At 39.3% G+C, this 18071-nt stretch overlaps 1 protein-coding gene across 2 annotated transcripts in view; it reads left to right on the top strand.

Annotated features, from left to right (window-relative positions):
• Positions 1–18071, top strand: part of KLHL32 (kelch like family member 32) — a 197167-nt gene that overhangs the window by 23293 nt on the left and 155803 nt on the right. The gene's annotated exons all lie outside the window — the stretch shown is intronic.

Here is an 18071-nt window from a genome sequence, read left to right as displayed (position 1 = left end):
CTGTGCTGTCTTACACAGTACACGTTTCATAAGCCTTTGCTTCTTTTTACAGTTAAGTACTTTGAGCTTCCTGCTGTTTTTCCCTTGCCATATGCACAGACACTTACTCACCCCAGCCATCTGGGGAAGGGAAAAGGCCTATCTGTCAGAGAAATGAGTATGCAAATGCATTCTTTTTATAATTACTCAAAAAGAAGGTTGTTGAAGGTATGATTTATTTAGCCAGTTCTTCAGATCTAGATTCAAAAGCCATTCTCATGTTCGGAAAATAGTTTATTTTGTATACAACTCTCAGGACGTTCCTTCATTCTCAATCTGTGGTCTTCCTTTTCAGCATGTGTCTCTGGCTTTTGTAGCTCCCTGAAAGCTAGTGTCACACCAGCATTAATTTGACCCCCGGCTGTATTCTTTCCCTGTCAGTTCCTGTCCTCCAGGCTGTTGCTCGTGGTTATATCAAAGATGGGAGCAGCTGGAATCAGATGCCTGTGATTATTAAGACAGTAATTACTTATCATGCCAACACCAACAATATTCAGTAGAACTTAAATAATTGAAAATATTACCTAAGAGGCAAGCATAGATCAAGGAGTCAGAATAAAGGGCACGATCAAGAATCGCCCAGGCAATAGTAAAATGTCTTCATTCTTGTTTTTTTCAGATATTCTGGCTAAAAATGCTCTGTAGAGATAACAATTTTAACTAGCTGTCTTTTTAAACTTCTTTATAAAGTAGAATTATGTAAAAAGGATTTGGAGGAATGCTCTTTTGGTAGAATAAATCAGTTTTCTTAGTGTCCTCAGGTTATTAGGAGAGAAATGCCCCCTTTGCCATCATAGCAGAATGAGTTTGATGAAGCTGTATACTGATATAGCACCTCATAGTTTAGAAAGTATTTTCAAACTTATTCCATTTAGCCTCACCAAAAGTATTGCAGAGGTAGTTTTTACCCTCATCTGATGGGGAAGTAAATGTTGGCTGAGAAAGGCTAAGTGATTTGCCCAAGTTACACAAACAATACGTTGTGAGGTTGGGTTAGCACTTAAGATTTGTTCATGATTTCATAACACATTCCAAACCTGCAAGGTGGTAGGAAACTCTATAATATACTCTTGCTACATTTCTTATATTTTCCCAAAAATGTAAGACATTTTCTTTGGTGGGATCTTCTGGATCTACTCTTCATCAGAAGACTAAATAGTCACAGGAAAGGAAAATTTAATAGACAGTTTTCTTCATTGGAATAATGCTCATCTTTGCTCTTAAATGTTTAATTCTAAGGAGACAACACCCCTTGGATAACTTTTCCACATATAGGCTATGACTTCTGCCCTTTATTGGATAGTTCCAATATTTCTGTACTGAATTTGTAGATCTTACTATAAGCCACGCTAAATATTTTTATTTTTATTTGTAAAGCAAACATTTCCTTGATAAATTTGATGTAACTTCCCGTACTGCATTTTTATTTGTTGCTGTTTTTAATTGTCACTCCCTCATCCCAGCACACTGCTGTGCCAGCTTTTTGTGCTAGTTGTGGGCAGGGTGTAGCTGGGCTAACGCCAACACTTTCCAGTGTTCACCAGGATGCCACATAACCCGTAACTATGCTTTCCTTCCAAAGCGTTGGAAGCCCATTCCAACTCCCTGAGGTCAGAAATCCCAGCATGTTTCCTAAGATTGGGGCATGTCTGAAGAACTTGTGGGGTATGCTCTTCTGGAGATCATAGACCTTGGAGAGGGAGGAAAGCTTACAAGATTAGTTTTAGCCCGGGGGGTCTGTGTCAGAGCTAAAGTTTAATTCCAAGTACAGCACAATGTCTTCCACCCAGATTGTCCCCTCTCCCAAGTCCATCTGAACTCAAAGCCCAAGTTCTAGAAAGAGGGGGATTCTTTACAAAGAGCAAGAAAGGTAAAGAAGGCTTTGTGCGACTGAAGCCCCTCCGGCATCTTGAGTGCACGGTGGCCATGGTGAATGGGACAGTGCTGGTGCTTAGAATTTTGGTCACCTTAAAAGGGTACTTTGGGGCAGTGACTCCTTTAGAGAATTGGCTTTGTGGCATCTGGGGGTGTCCCAAGCTTCACTGCCAGTGAAGTGATTTTGTCATGAACCTGTGCCCCTTTGCTACACATTTCAGTAGATCCAGCAGTGAGCATAGCTGCATTGAGTGACAAGTAAGAATGCAGGGGCAGAGAGGACAATCATGCTTTTGAGAGCCCAGGAGACAAATCCTGGAGCCGATGAGCTTGTCTTTCCATGTAGTTAGAGTTACTACAGTTATGAGTATGGGTTCAAGGGCAGAAAAGGAATGTTTTAGAACAGTTTCTCAGGTCCCAGTTTTTATTGAAGTGGCTGGAAAGTCAGAGTTTACACAAATGATAGGGTATAACAGGTTTTGATTTATAAAAAAGCGAGGGGCCTGGTGCCCAGATTCAAGCACATTGAAAGTAAATTAATTAGAAGGTGGCCAGCGCACTGAGCCTGGGTAAGATGGGCCAGGCCACCCTGGAGCCAACCTCCCACGGACCCTTCCTAGCCAGCTGCACCTGGGGCAGCGCCACAGCTCAGAGGGTGTCTGCAGAGTGAGCGGGTTCCCTCAGGCAGGTAGGGTTCCTCGGCCTGGCCTGTAGGGATCAGGCCCAAACCAACTCTTTGACGTCCCCTGAGGGGTCCCAGAGTAGGAGAGGGCACTCTGCAAAGTTGCTGTTGTTCGGCAGCTCCAGTGTTGAGTGTCTGTCCCTTGGTGGTCAGTGCACGTCATACCTACTGGCCAGTCTGACGGTCACTTAGCCTTTTATATATATAGATATTAATTTACCAAAGAATATCAATAGAATTAGTAAATGTTTAGACATTTAAAATGTGAATTTAATTAAGACAAAAAATATTTTAAAAACTTTGTTGGTTACTATTCTAACCAATCTAATCATTCATAGTTATATAGAACTAGAGGCCCGGTGCATGAAATTCATGCACTGGGGTGGGGAGGGGGTCCCTCAGCCCAGCCTGGGCTCTCTTGCGGTCCGGGAGCCCTTGGGGAATGTCCGACTGTCAGACATCCTTAGTGCTGCCACAGAGACAGGAGAGGCTCCCACTGCTGCTGCTGCACTCGCCAGCCATGAGCTTGCTCAGGGCTTCTGGCTGAGTGGTGCTCCTCATTTGGGAGTGCATTGCCCACCAGGGGGCAGCTCCTGCATTGAGCATCTACGCCCTGGTGGTCAGTGTGCGTCATAGCGACCAGTTGTTCCGCAGTTTGGTTGATTTGCATATTAGCCTTTTACTATATAGGATAGTATCTATTTTCGGTTCCGGGTAAAACAATTATTATTACTTACATGAATCCTTCACCCAGATCTCATTTATCTTGCTGAACTTTATCATAGCACTTAGCTCCTCCTGGCACACTACAAAATTTACTTATTTGCACTGTTAATTGTTTTCTGTCTTCTCATATAGAAGGTAAGCTCAAAGGGGTAGGCATATTTAGTCTTTTCTGCTCACCAATATGTCCCAAGAACCTAGAAGAATTTCTGTAATGGGTGAGCATGCAACAAGTATTTGTTGATTTTTAAGTCAAGAATATGTCATTTCACTGTCTGTTCCTCAAAAAGTAAAGCAGGTACAATAATTTCAATTATTCCAAGAATTCCAATTATTGTACCTGTTTTATTTTGTGAGAAATAGGCAATGAGGAATAGGGTCCTGGAGAATTCTTTTATGATATTGATCACTGGGTAGATTTGAGTATGGGGGAGGGCATGGTAGTGGCAGGCAACTTCTGAATTTGTGATTTTCATCTTACCTTTTTGCCCTTCCTAGGCTTTTAGCTCAGAAGTAGATTCCAACCTGCTCCCACGGACCTGAAAGTATAATGAGATAATCATTCTTATGTCTTCCTTTCTTTCCCTTTCCTATTCCTCCAGATTATTTCATATTTTATTTATTAAAAAAAATAAAGTTTAACTTAAATGAGAAGTGGCTTACAAAGGAAAAAGAAATGGCCATAAAATGAGCCATGAACAATAATGGAAAAGTGCCTACTCTTAGGTTCTAGATATTCACAGAGTGGGAACATGTTTCATTCTAATTGTTTTTGACAGTCATTGTAAAATGCAAAGCTTGATTAGTCACTTGATATGAAGCATTTATGAATAAAACAAAACCAATTGTTCAGGATCATCAATACAATTCCTTTCTTTATACTAGAACCAGAAAGAAATCTCTCTTAAGATTCTCATTGAAAAGGATGATCAGGTAGTGAATGTAATGAGCAATGTCTTATAGGCATCTTTATGGGATTATCAGGTCACCTTCTCTGGGGCTTTCATTTACCTAATACCTCAGTATATAAAGATATGGTAATTCAGAAGTGCAGATGGGGAGGTAGGGAAAAGTTGAGTCTGTAGACTTTTTAGTCTAGCATAATAATGATGACAGCTAACACTTTTGTAGATTTTATGTTCTTAACATCAGTCTTAGTTCTCTGCTTATGCTGACTCATGAAACCCTTATAACTATGTTGTAAGGTGGGTGGTGTTATCAACACCCTTTTATAAAATAAGGAAGCTGAGGCACAGAGGTGTTAAATAATTGCCTATGGTCATGTTGCTAGTGGGCTGGCAGTGTTACCAGACAGTTTGACTACAATGCTTGCTCTCTTATCCTTGTCTTTAATGCATTTCTGGAGCCCAAGGCTAGGTTTTTGAGGGTCCACAAGAGAAATGGTTATGCCAACTATTTTCCAGAAAATTCACTGTGATAGCTGACATCTTGGAAATTATTGAGCAGTTATGAAAGAGATTTTACTTTCTGAAAAATTACTCTAGAGTCCAGCTATTCTCTGTTGCTAATGCTGGAGGCAGCATAGTCTATGATGAGGATGTAATCTAGTCAGACTTGCCTGGATTCTAATCCTGGGTATTATCTCCATGATCTTGGAAAAGTTACTTTACCTCAAACCTGAGATTGGGTTCATATCCTCTGCTTGGTAAATTACTATAGGTGGCTTACTGGAAATTTCTTCAGAGAGACCAAAAGTATTTTTTAATGGTATGTGGATAAAAAATATTCAGCTAAGACATTAGATAGTTCCTGGGATATAAATAAAAAAAAATTGTGATGTAGGTAGGCAAGTCTATTTTTCTGTGATACACAATTAACCAGTTAACTGCCACGATATTTTGAATTTAATTAAAAAAGGTCTGCTGGTTGTGTCTATAGATGCTTATGGTGTACAAATGGTTAAAAATATGGATATAGCCCTAGCTGGTTTGGCTCGGTGAATAGAATGTCAGCCTGTGGAGTGAAGGGTCCAGGGTTTGATTCCAGTCAAGGGCACATGCCTGGGTTGCAGGCTCCATCCCCAGTGGGGGGCATGCAGGAGGATTCTCTCTCATGATTGATGTTTCTATCTCGCTCCCTCTCACTCTCTGAAATCAATAAAAATATATTTTTAAAAAATATGGGATATAATTTTGGCATGCTTTCTTCATGAAATAAAATCATGGTTTTGTCTTCCCTAATAGTATATAGCACTATATACTATGCACCCTATATAAATAGGATATTACCAAAGGGCAATAATATATTCATTAGAAAATACACTAGAAAAGAAACATTAACATTATGTGAATCTAAATTTTGTACATTGGGAAACATAGGATTGATAAAGGAAGGATTCTACCTCAGTCATTGTGAAATATCAAACATGATGGATTTGACAGCCATGTTCCTCCTCAGGCTCTCCCACACTATTCTCTCTGAATCCATCCTCCTACTTATTGAGCTCACCCAAGCCTATTGACTGAGCCCAGAAAACAGACTCCACTCTCCTCCTCCTCTTCTGACTCATGCCAGAAAGTCATGTAGCAATTCAAAACATGTCTCAAATCACAAAACACAATGTGGAAAACTTTCTTCTCTCTGACTTCGAAATATTCTTTAGTATTTTGACATTCGTATAATCAAGTGATATATTTAGATTACCCTCATTTCCTGGGAGACTATCTGACCACTCAAACTAAATGCCCATTGACTTCATCACATCCCATTATTCAATATAATACCCATTACTAAACAGTGTTTTCTTATCTATTTGCTGTTTCTTCCCCCCTTGAATATTAAGTTCTATGAGAATAAGGGCATCATCTGTCTTGTTTTAACCTGCGTGTACTAGAGGACAGAGTGGCACACAGAGCTAATGAATATTTTTGAATGGATGAGTATTCCTAAAGTCCTCACAAATGTTACTTCATGTGAATTGTAGTAACATGATCCAGGTGTGATACTCTGGTGAATCGGTCTTGTTTCTCTGTCATTCTTTTTCTGCCATACTTCACATCTGACCATACTTGTCATTATTACTCTTTAACCCAGATCCAGAGTTTCCGGGTCCATTTCCATTGTTGCCACCATCTTTTTGTATAATGTTGACACATGTTTTGAAATTTGGTAATTTCATTTTTAGTTTTTAGTTTTATTTTATTTTTGTTAATCTTCACCCGAGGATATTTTTTCTATTGACATTTTTTAGAGAGAGTGGAAGAAATGGAGGGAGGATACGGAAAGAGCGAGAGAAACGTTGATGTGAGAGAGACACAGCGATTGGTTGCCTCCCACAGGTACCCCAATGGGGATGAGGATCAAACCTGCAACCCAGATGCCTGACCTTGACCAGGAAATGGACTTGTGACCCTTACTGAACAACACTGGCCAGGGCTCATTTTAATTTTTTTAAGTTATTAGTAGTTTCTACTTGACTGAATCATACATAACAGGGTTGTACAAATTAATGACCTTTCTTATTTAATTTCATAAGAAAATGTCTTACGAGTTCCCCAGTCTGATTAATGATTTTGCATTGTTTACAAATATATATTCACAGTGTAATTGGTATTGTGATTCAGAAAGTAAATTTTTGTCTTTATTTCCCCCTACATTTGAATATTTCTCAAAGATTGGTATTAATTAAAATTAAGAAAAAGAAACTCAGTATTTGAAGGCTTGCCACTACTGACTTTTGGACTTTAGAAATTGTTGCTCAAATAAATAGTCTGTGTTCTCTGATAATTGTAAAATTATGGCTTTAGTATATTTTGAGTGCTCATTATATTTTCAGAGTGCCTCATCTTGCTGCTTTATTATTCTGTATGTAGGTGAGGAAAAAAATATTTTTTCTCAACCCTCCTAAGTTCTCAGCTAGGGCCCCTGTAATAAAAGACAGCAACAAGAGAAAAGCATACATACAGATTTATTTAATAAAAGTTTTATGTGACATGAAGGCTTTCCTATGGAAGTAAAGATCAGAAGTGGTTAAACCTGAGCATTTTTCTGCTATTTTTGATGAGAAGTGGAAAGTCTTAGGAAAACATGACAGTATAACACATGGTAGGAGCAACTGGGGGAAACAACAAGGCTTGTTCATTCAGATTCCTCCGGCATCTTGGTGTAGGGAGGACACCTCTCACAAGTGTTTTATGACTTGCTTCTGTGGAAGGTCAGAAAGTCCTTCTTGCCCACACTGTTTCTCAGATCCCTTCAGCTTGAAATATTCAGTATTTTGGAGTAGTGTGTCCTGAGCCTCCTTGTTTATAAAGCAGGACAATGTACGGTTGTTTTTAAAATTGAAGACTCTTAGCCATGGGGTGTATGTCAGTCAAGTTTTAAAGCCATGTTAATTTTTAAATGAAAATGAATTTAATTTTGGTCTTGATGTCTTGAAGTTGTTAGGATTATGTGCATATTCTGTAAGAAACTTGGAGTGCCTTTTCAATGACCGAGAAAAGTGTTTTTGGAGGTATCTGGAACTTCTGTATTTGTAGTGAAAGCCCATTAATTCCTTAAACAAGACAATTTATGTACAATTCATTTATTGGCAAGTCTTCTAGGAACAAAACTCCAGCTAACATAGAGGTGAGTGGGACATGGTCCCTGCCACTGTAATTTACAGTTCAGGTGTCCAGCTGAAGGAGCTTAACCCCATGCCCATGCCCCTTCTTCTTTCTTACCTCTCTGTTAGAGAGAGAGAGAGAGAGAGAGAGAGAGAGAGAGAGAGAAGAAAATTATGCTTTAAGAAGTGATCACTTTTATCACCTGTCATGGTGTGTGTTTTTTTAAAAAAACAACAACAAAAAACCCTCACAACAAATAAAAGTCCTGGACCGGATGGCTTCACAGGTGAATTTTACCAAATATGGTAAGTGCTATTTAAATGCACTGTTGAATGAGTAAGTAAGAAGATGGTTAGAGACTGGTTAGAGTAAATTCATTGTTATTCAGTCTGGTCAGATCGTTGTTGTTTTTTCTGAGAGAATTAGCATCTTTATTCCTGTCATTCCAGATGAGAAGTACAACATACTCAAAGAAATGGAGGTTTCTGAGTTACACTTTCATAAAATTAGAACCCTTTACCAGCTGGAGATTCAGGGTGGGTTCTGGAGGCAGACTGCCTAGGTTTTCACACCCTGGCTCCTATACTGGTTGTGTGACCTTCATGAAGTTACTTCATTTTTCTAAACCTCAATTTCCTAATCAGTAAAATGGGTATGAAAAGGCAAGTCACCCAAAGGGCTTCCTGTTTAAAGATAGCTGATTGACGATATGTCTATATTGCATCTCCAGTTGGTATAGTTCTTATTTTACAAAAGTATAACCTGGAAACCTCCATATCTTTTAATGGGGAAAGCCATTTCTTCCTCTCTGTGTTCTTCAGTGCTTCTCCATTTACCTTTCTCTGCCATTCTAACTCACACCCATCTCGCTTCATTTACCTTTCCTCTGCTATTCTAACTCATCCATCTTGCCTTCGGTAGCCAGTGCGTGCGGCAGAATGTAACAGAGCTGGATCTGAACATCAGCTTCACCAATTACCAGTTCTTTTTCTTTTTGCCTCAAGCATTTTAGCTTATTGAATCTCTCTTTTTTTCTCCTAAAAAAATTGACCTATTTAGTTCTTATAATGCTAGATCATTGTACGAATCAAAGGTAATAGTACCTGTACTCCTAGCTTCCTTAAGTAGGTACATAAATTACAGTGCTTCCCCAGTTCTAACACTTCTTGCAGATGTGAAACACACAACAGCTTTTTACGGGAGAAAACAGTAGCATACTAGTGAATATATTGACTCAAGGTAAAACCTCAATTGTAGACATTTTAAAATGAAAATATTGTACATCTCTCAATAGAAGAAAATGCAGAATGCAAGTATGGATGCTATACCTTGCTTTGCAGATTATAAGCTATTTGAAGGGCAGAGTCTGGGCTACATCTAGATCATAGGTTGGGGAACTGTAAACCACATTTTCTGTTTGTTAGAAAACAACTATTAATCAAAGGGGACTGTTCATTTACTGTCTGATGAATAACTTTTTATACAGAGTTTTTTAAGTATATTAGTGAAGCTTATTGATGTTTTTGCCCTATAGTAATGTTACTTATCATATAAATAATTTGTATATCAGCATAAGTTTCAAGAACTACATTGTGCCATCTATAAATATTCAGCTGGAAGATTTAATTTTCAGTGGTGTGAGCTCTATAGCATTTTCTTTAAGAAAAAAGTTTTCATGGCAGCATTTTTCAAAAGCACCTTAGGATGTTATAATTGCAGGTTAGGTTATTTTGACAAGACTGTGTAACTGATCCAAGCATTTTGTGCTTCTATTCATAGAGGAGTGATGGAGCTAAAAATTAAATTAAAGGAAGAACTGAAAAGGGGTGTGCTAATGTGACTGGAAGAACTGACTTAAACATTATATTTTAGTTTGGTTCCCAAGGTCTTTAGCTGTATTCATGAGGGTGGCTAGAAACTTCATCCTTGTTCTTTCTTATTAGAGAACATTTTTATATTCAGTGCAGCACTTATTCTTTTAGGGCATGAATTTTGTAATATAAGTTAACATGTTGTGATTCAATATATGCAAATAATCTGGGATTGAGATGTCATTCTCTTCATTCTAAAATGGAGAGGTATTGTACTTTGTCTGCTTTGGGGGATTTTGTGAGCACAGTTGTCATTCTAACAGATTTAAGACAGTGAACAAAAAAAATGTGGATCCTCCCTCTATAGTCAAGATGACCAAAAAACATATCGTCCAAACTGGGAAACAAACGAGAACAAATGGGGGTGCAATTAGTAATTACACTAGGACACTAGGCAAAACTATGACTATCCCAAGTTGAATAGTCACCCCATTTAAAGAGCTTACTACCTGGGGGTAGAGTATGGGTGGGAATGAGGTGGGTGCAATAGATTTTGGCCTCCCCTTTCTCCAAACAAGTAATTATACAGAGTGTTGATTCTGAGTGTGGATGTTTAGGTGGTATTGGAGCATGTAGAAGAGTAATTAACTCAGACCTGGGAAGTTAAGAGAGGCTTCCCAGAGGAAGTAACATCTGAAACTTGCAGTATGAATAGGAGCTAACCAGGCAAAGAAGAGAGGCACCAGTATCCTGAAGGGAGAGAACAGTTGTTCAGTGTGGATGAGTAGATCTGCATGACTGTGACCAGAAAACAAGAAGTCAAGTGACAGGATACAATGCTAGCGACATTAGCAGGGGTGCAATTTTAGGGAATTTGACCTCATCACACCTTTTTAAGCAGAGCAGTGAGATAATCAGATGGCCAAAGGTTTTTGCCTATATTCAGTTGACTGCCTTGTACCTGGGTATCTTGGCTGGAGCTGGGTCTCCACAGCATGTGGAAGTGGGTAGTGTCCCTCCCTCTCCTCTGAGGGTGGATCCAGCAGCAGGACTGAATTGGAAAGGCTGTACATGTTTGTAGTCATGTGTGACAGACTGGTGGGGTTATCCATGAAAGGCAGCTTGGTAGAAGGCCAGCCTCCTCCCCTGAGTGTGGATCCAGCAGCAGGACTGAATTGGAAAGGCTGTACATGCTTGTAGTCGTGTGTGACAGACTGGTGGGGTTATCCATGAAAGGCAGCTTGGTAGAAGGCCACTGAAGGAAAGTGATCACTGAAGTTATGGAGAAGGCTTACAGGTTACAGCACTTGGCCTTGGGACACAGGGAGATGGCAGGTGCCCGTCTCCCATACTCTGGACTCTCTTCCCTGGCTGCTGGGGCCCCCACAGCACTTACATAACCTGGGTAGGAAATGGCTCCAGTAAAACAAACAAACTCTGTGCCTAGGAGTCTAAGCAGCTTTCCAGAGGGAATTTCCTTGGAGAGTGGTGGGTTATAGCACCTGGAGAAAGGTGAGCACTGACTGGAAATGTAAAGGTGGAAGCCAGATACTCCTGGGGAGCATGAGTTGAGAGGCAGCTGTCAGGCCAGGGGTTCCCCATGGCTGGTGGTTTCTCAGTCACCTGGGGCCCAGCTTTGAGCAGAGCTCTGGCTGTCCCAGACCTAGAGGCGTGGTGGTCAGGGGGCCTGGCACAGCCTATGAGATGAGGAAGGCAGGGACGGGTAGGCCAAGTCAGCAGTGGCCGGAGATGGCTGATTTCAGTGTAGAGTGGTGATGAGAGGGCAGCCAAGGACAAGGACTGGCCCATAGTGGGCTGTGCCCAGCTGTATTCGTTTGACAGGGCTGCCATAACAAAGTCCCACAGACTGGGTGGCTTAACCAAAAACAATTATTTTCTGTTCTGGAGGATGCATGTCCTAGGTAAAGGCGTTCACAGGGTTGGTTTCTCTCTAAGCCCATCTCCTTGGCTTGTACTGCTGCCTTTTTGTCGTGTCCTCACATGGTGTCTCCTGTGTACTCATGTGTGTCCTAACCTCTTCTTATAGGGACACCAGTCACATTGGATTAGAGCTCACCCATAAAACTCATTTTACTTTAATTACCTCTTCAAACACAGTCACACTCTAAGGGGGTTAGCATTTGAACATGTGAGCTTGGAGAGACACAGTTCACCGCATAACAGGGACCTCCTTTGGGGACACCAGCGGGTGGTGGTTGTAGGTCCTGATCCTGCTGTGGGCTTCTCTGGGGCAGGCAGGCCTAGGGCCATTTGAGTTCCCTTCAGAACAACCTTGAATGTGTATTATAGTCTCAACTTTACTTGCAGTGATGGAGAATTACCTTGCATGGTAAATTCTCCAGTCTTTGGTCATCTTAGATTATTGGAAACTTCCTTCGTTTTGACTCCAAGTTGATGTTGCTTTAGCCCTCTGGCCCTGGTGCTCATGGCTATTGGTCCTGTCCTCTTGAGCACTGTGTCCTGGGATACATTCCTTTTATTAGTGTCAGGTGTATTGAAGAGTGTAGACTCTGGGGCAAGTCTGCTGGGTGGGAAGCCTGGTTTTATCACTTACCAGTTGTGCACCTTTCTACATATTACTTGACCTCTTTAAGCTTTAATGTCCTGATTCATAAAAAGGGGATAGTAAGATCCCTGATGGATTAAATCAGGTAAGCAAACCAGTTCCTGTGCTGGACACTTATTAAGTGCTTAATAAAGGTTGTCCTATCATCTTCATCATCATCATCATGACCCCTTCCCTTTCACGTGACACTAAGAAACAACTATACTGCCACCTGTGTTGACCTGTGCAGGTGGGGGAGGACTAGCATTTCCTCCACTCTTCTCTTATGTCACCTGGGAGTCTATCAGGTTCTTTCTGTCTTTTATTGGACTTTCTGTCAGCTAGTAGCAACAACCAATGTTCATCAAATACTTTACAGTTCAAAGTGCTTTTTGCTTTTAGTTTTATTCTCAGACTGGCCCTGAGAGATAGCATTTGTTATTATACCAATTTTATATATGAAGAAACTGAGTCTTGGAATTAGCTGACTGATCTAAAATTGTATGTCTAGTAAGTACTGGATTTTGGACACAAAACCTTATTTTCTTATCCATCCTTGTTTTTAATTACACATATACATATACATAGAAACAGTAAAAAACACAGATAACTAATTCTAAAAAACTTTTCTATAATGAAGAATAATCATCATTAACATCTAAAATATATATTATTACAAAATTGGTTTTACAATATGTATTGATTTATTATTTTGCTCTTAAAGCATGTAAGTATTTTTTAATGTTAAAAAGTATATACTAGAGGCTCAGTGCACAACATTCATGCACTGGGGGTGGGAGGGTTCTTCGGCCCGGCCTGCACCCTCTCGCAGTCTGGGACCCCTCAGGGGATGTCCGCCTGCTGACTTAGGCCTGCTCCCTGCAGACATCCCCCAAGGGGTCCTTAGCGCTGCTGCAGAGGCAGGAGAGGCTCCTGCCACTGCTGCTGCGCCAGCCGTGAGCCCGGCTTCTGGTTCAGCGGCACTCCCCGTGTGGGTGCGCACTGACCACCCAGGGGCAGCTCCTGCATTGAGCATCTGCCCTTGGTGGTCAGTGTGCGTCATAGCGACTAGTCATTCCTCCGTTCAGTCGATTAGCGTATTAGGGTTTTATTATATAGGATATAACCATTTTAAATTACTGTTTGGTTCTCCATTGAATGAGATACAGCATTTAACTCACCCCCTAACATGATTGCTTGTACTTTTTCTTGTATAAACACTCCAGTGGATCTTCTTGTATATATATCTTTGCACTCTCCATTGAATGAGATACAGCATTTAACTCACCTCCTAACATGATTGCTTGTACTTTTTGCTTGTATAAACACTCCAGTGGATCTTCTTGTACATATATCTTTGCATACTTGCCTGATTAGTTCTATAGGTTGGTTTTTTACTTGTGGAATTTCTAGATCAAAGGGTTTGCCCATTCTAAGGTCTTTGATACATATTTACAAATTGCCCTCCAGAATGCCTGTGCCAATTTAGGTCCCCAGCTGCATGCATAAGAACATCATTTTCCTTGCTACCATTGGCCATCATTCTTTGCCAATGTGATTGCAAGGAAATGGTATCTTGATGACTCATTTGCATTTTTATTCCTAACCAGAGGGAACATTTTAATATGTTTCCAGTTCCTTTATATCTCTTCTTGAGTGATTTGCCTGTTTATACTCTTTGTCCGTTATTTCCTATGGAGCGATTCATCTTTTTCTTACTGATGTGTGCAAACTTTACATATAGACAATATTAATGACTTGTCTTCTATCTCTTGCTCTTTTGACAACTACTTATAGTTGTACAAATTATTGGATTTTTAAAAATTTCACGTGGCTGACAGCTACACTTCCTCCATTTTGATAATTGTTTTCTAATGGAATGCAGAGCAATTTCTCGAGCCCTGTTAACTTCATCTGGTCAGATTCTACCTGGGGCTGACTGTGACATCTGATATGTTCAGTTTCTCTCCCAGCCATGCTCTTATCTACACTTTTGCAGAGAGTGGCCTCTATATTTCCATATGGGAAAGAGGGAAGGGGAGTCAAATTAATGTTTATGGAGCACCACTGTGTACTAAGCATGTTACTTGATGCTTTCAAAAATGTATAGTGTTAAATATAATAGAAGACCTCGAAGCTCTGCTGCATGAGCTTTCATAAATTTCATGGGCATTGGCTCTCCTTTCCTAACTAAGAAATATGGTTAGGTATCACCTTCTTCAAAACAATTGATGATTTAGTGTGTTTCATAATATAAAAGGAGTTTGCTCTCTCCCTATTACAAATATTTGTTTATTTTGGATTATCATGCCAGGCCAATTTACAGTGGTTGTTGGTGTGTTCAGGCAACCTCTGATGAGATCCACCTGCAAAAAGATATTCCGCCTTTGCCTTTTGATTTTTTTTCCCCTCTCTAATAGGATTATAAGAAATACTTAGTATATCATTACATATATATTTGTGTCTTATATTATTTAGGATTCATTGACTATATTTTTCTATAATTTTCATGTAATGTATATTTTTAGTTTTAGTCACAGTAGTCCTCTCTTATCTGCAGTTTCACTTCCCATGGTCAACTGTTGTTGAACATATCAAATGGTAAATTCTAGAACTAAACAATTCATAAGTTTTAAGTTGTATGTTATTCTGAGTAGTGTGATAATATTTCACACCATCCTCTCTGTCCTGTGAATTCTCCCTTTGTCCAGCTTATCCATACTGAATATGCTACCCACCCATTGGTCACTTAGTAGCCATGTAGATTATCAGATCCACTGTGCTGGTATCTCAGTGCTTGTGCTCAAGGCTCCTTATTTTACTTAATAAAGGGCCAAAGCCCAAGAGTAGTCATGCTGGTGATTTGGATACGCCAAAGAGAAACCATAAAGTGATTCCTTTAAGTGAAAAGTTATGTATGTGTAGGAAGAAAACATAGTATATCAGGCATCCACTGGGGGTCTTGGAATGAATCCCTCTTGGATAAGGGGGTAATATATATGCCTTTAAAAGTAATAGTTTTATGATTTTTTTAAGTAAAATTTGGGATTAGAGCAGGATAATTAATAGTGCAAACTTTGGAGTTAAACAGAATAGGTTTTGACCCCCAACACTATCAATTCCTAGTCCTGTGATTTTTTGTGAAATACTTACCCCTAAGTTCCTTATCAATAAAATAATAATAATAATATCAGATAATCTGTAGGATTAATGAGATCATGCACGCAATCAAAGAAAGCTTTTGGCTCATGGTAGTAGGTAAAGTGGTGATTATTTCAAATTATTTTTAATTAAAACTTGTAATGGCCATTGTTTAATAGAAAGACTTTAGGGGTATGATCTCAGGAATATATCCTGAATAATTGTCCTCTATTTTATATATTAAAGGGGTTGTATGGTTTTGTAAGAAAGGGGCAATTTTGTTCTTTTGATCTACATTCCTAGTCAGGGATTAAATTGTACATTGGACTGTTCCTGTTAAAGCTAAATCATCTCATTTCTTTATTATTTGGAGGGAGAGCTTAGATGTGTTGTTCACTGTCTGAAAGGGCAAGCAGCCTTGTTAATCTCCAGGAAAGAATAGTCCATATAGGAAAGTATGCCAGTGGGGTGCCCCTGACTGTCTTTCAGATAAAAGGAATATCTAATATTATTTATTAGACATGATATGATGATGTACTGTTTTTAAAAATACACTGATTTACTGGTGTTAAAAAATAAACCAATTTATGAAATACTTAGAATTAAAGGTAAATTAACACCATATGTAATACATAAGTAAAATAATGATTGGGACCATTTGGATGTGTCCTAATTCTTTTATACTTAGAAGAAACATTTCTTTTCAAGATATATTAATTTGATGTAATTGGTTGATTTGGCTCAACAAGCCCTTGACTATATTTGAAGAATCATTTAATGTAACTAGTTTTTAATGCTCAAGACTTGCACCTGTAATTCATATTTCTTTTATCCAGGCTTGATTCCTATAAACCACCTCTTTATCTCTTGCATTTTTCTTCTGCCTGCTTAAAAGCTGCTGATATTTCCCTTTAATTTCTACAAGTTGCTGAGATCAAGAATAACTAATATTTTCAAAAACCATCCAGTATTTTTAAAAGGAACAAGAATAAGCCAGTTTCTTATACTAGTATGTTGGTAGTATTGGTGTGCATCCCGTAATAAAATAGCTAAAGATAGCTTTTAGTATTTTATGTTTGTTGATCATATTATCCTACATTAGTCTATCTGGTCTTTCTTTGCACTTAACCAAGTCAGACCTGTTAGACATTTACTTTATTTGTTCCTTTTCACACCACTGTGGTTTAATAAGATATTTTTCCTCTGAAAATACTATTTTCAATGTCCAAAAATTTCATTCTAAGTGAAGACCTGGCAACCTTGAAATGTTTGAATGAAAATAAAAGCTATGAAGATTAAAGAAACCCCACCAATGCTATGCACCAAACAGGTATTTGAGAAGAAACTCACAGTGAAAGAGGGGATTGCAATAGTGAACATTTCCTGAGAGGGATGCCAGTGAATAACATCAACTATGTGCAAGAACTACTGTAGTTTTGAGAGCTGCTTGCTGTGTGTCCCCAGATGAGTGCAGGCTTCCTCTGGAGAGCTTGAAGGGGGGCCTGGAGCATCCCACGCTGCTCAGAGGCCGTGGGAGCAGTCCTGGGAGGATTTATTTTTGGCATTAAAAAATAATAGTGCTTCAAGGGCATGTGCCTTGGTTGCGGGCACATCCCCAGTGGGGGGTGTGCATGATGTTTCTCTATCATCAATGTTTCTGGCTCTCTGTCCCTCTCCCTTCCTCTCTGTAAGGAATCAATAAAAATATATATTTTAAAAAAATAGTACTTAGCATGTGAACTACATTAGCAAACAGTGAAACAAAAGTAAAAATTCACCTTCTTACCTGTCACCTGAGCAAATCATTATGTGTGATTCAGTTTTGTGAATAAAAGGAGAGGCAGTGATGTGGGGTGGCGTGGGGTGGGCCAGCTATCATGACCGCAAGTTGATATGTGAACACGGCTCCATTTTATAAAATATTTGCTGCACTTGTGTTTGCAAGCTAAGTTTATTTGGTTGCGTTTTTACCACAAAGACGGAAATCTGTGGTACTAGTCTTTTGGGGGACAGTGCATGTTTTGTTGGTTCCACTGTTTAGCAGCCAGACTCTACACTGATAAACAGAAAGCACTGTACCTGCCTTGTTCTCATATAGTAATTAAGCTGCAGAGGGAAATCTCCTTCCCCCTTCCCAAGAGCATTAAGCTAAGCTTGAAAGCTGATTAAAAGATACTTAAGATTTTAACATATGTTTTCCTATTTTTATAAATATGTGCCTTGCCTTTAAATTATGTTTAGTGAAGTCAGTAAATTCTCTCTTCACCAAAATAATATTTTATACATTCAGTGGTTGACCACTAAGCCACGGGCATAGGCTACATTTGCCTTCTCATGTAATGAATTTGTGTGGAAAGCAGTTAAACGGTGTCTTCAGGAGCTTGGTCATTTAAAGAATGCAGAGGAAATAGCATTAAGTGTCACAAAATTGTGTACCTTACTTATTTAAACCTATGTTTTCTGGGAATTTCTTGGAATGCATTTTCCCATAGAAGTAATATGAATATGTGTCTCTGTGTTTTTAAAGCAGCAGAACCCCCCCACCCCCACCCCCCACCCTATTATCCCCAAACAAAATCTTAGATAGGGTTCTACTTGATTTTCTTGGGGATCTTTTAATCTCCAGTTGTGTTAGCCTAAATAAGACATGGAATTTGTTATTAAGG

The sequence above is a fragment of the Myotis davidii genome, unplaced genomic scaffold (assembly GCF_000327345.1).
Source record: "Myotis davidii unplaced genomic scaffold, ASM32734v1 scaffold269, whole genome shotgun sequence".
Lineage (NCBI taxonomy): Eukaryota > Metazoa > Chordata > Mammalia > Chiroptera > Vespertilionidae > Myotis > Myotis davidii.
Note: the sequence above shows the minus strand (reverse complement) of the source record. Positions and strands in the feature narration are given on the sequence as shown.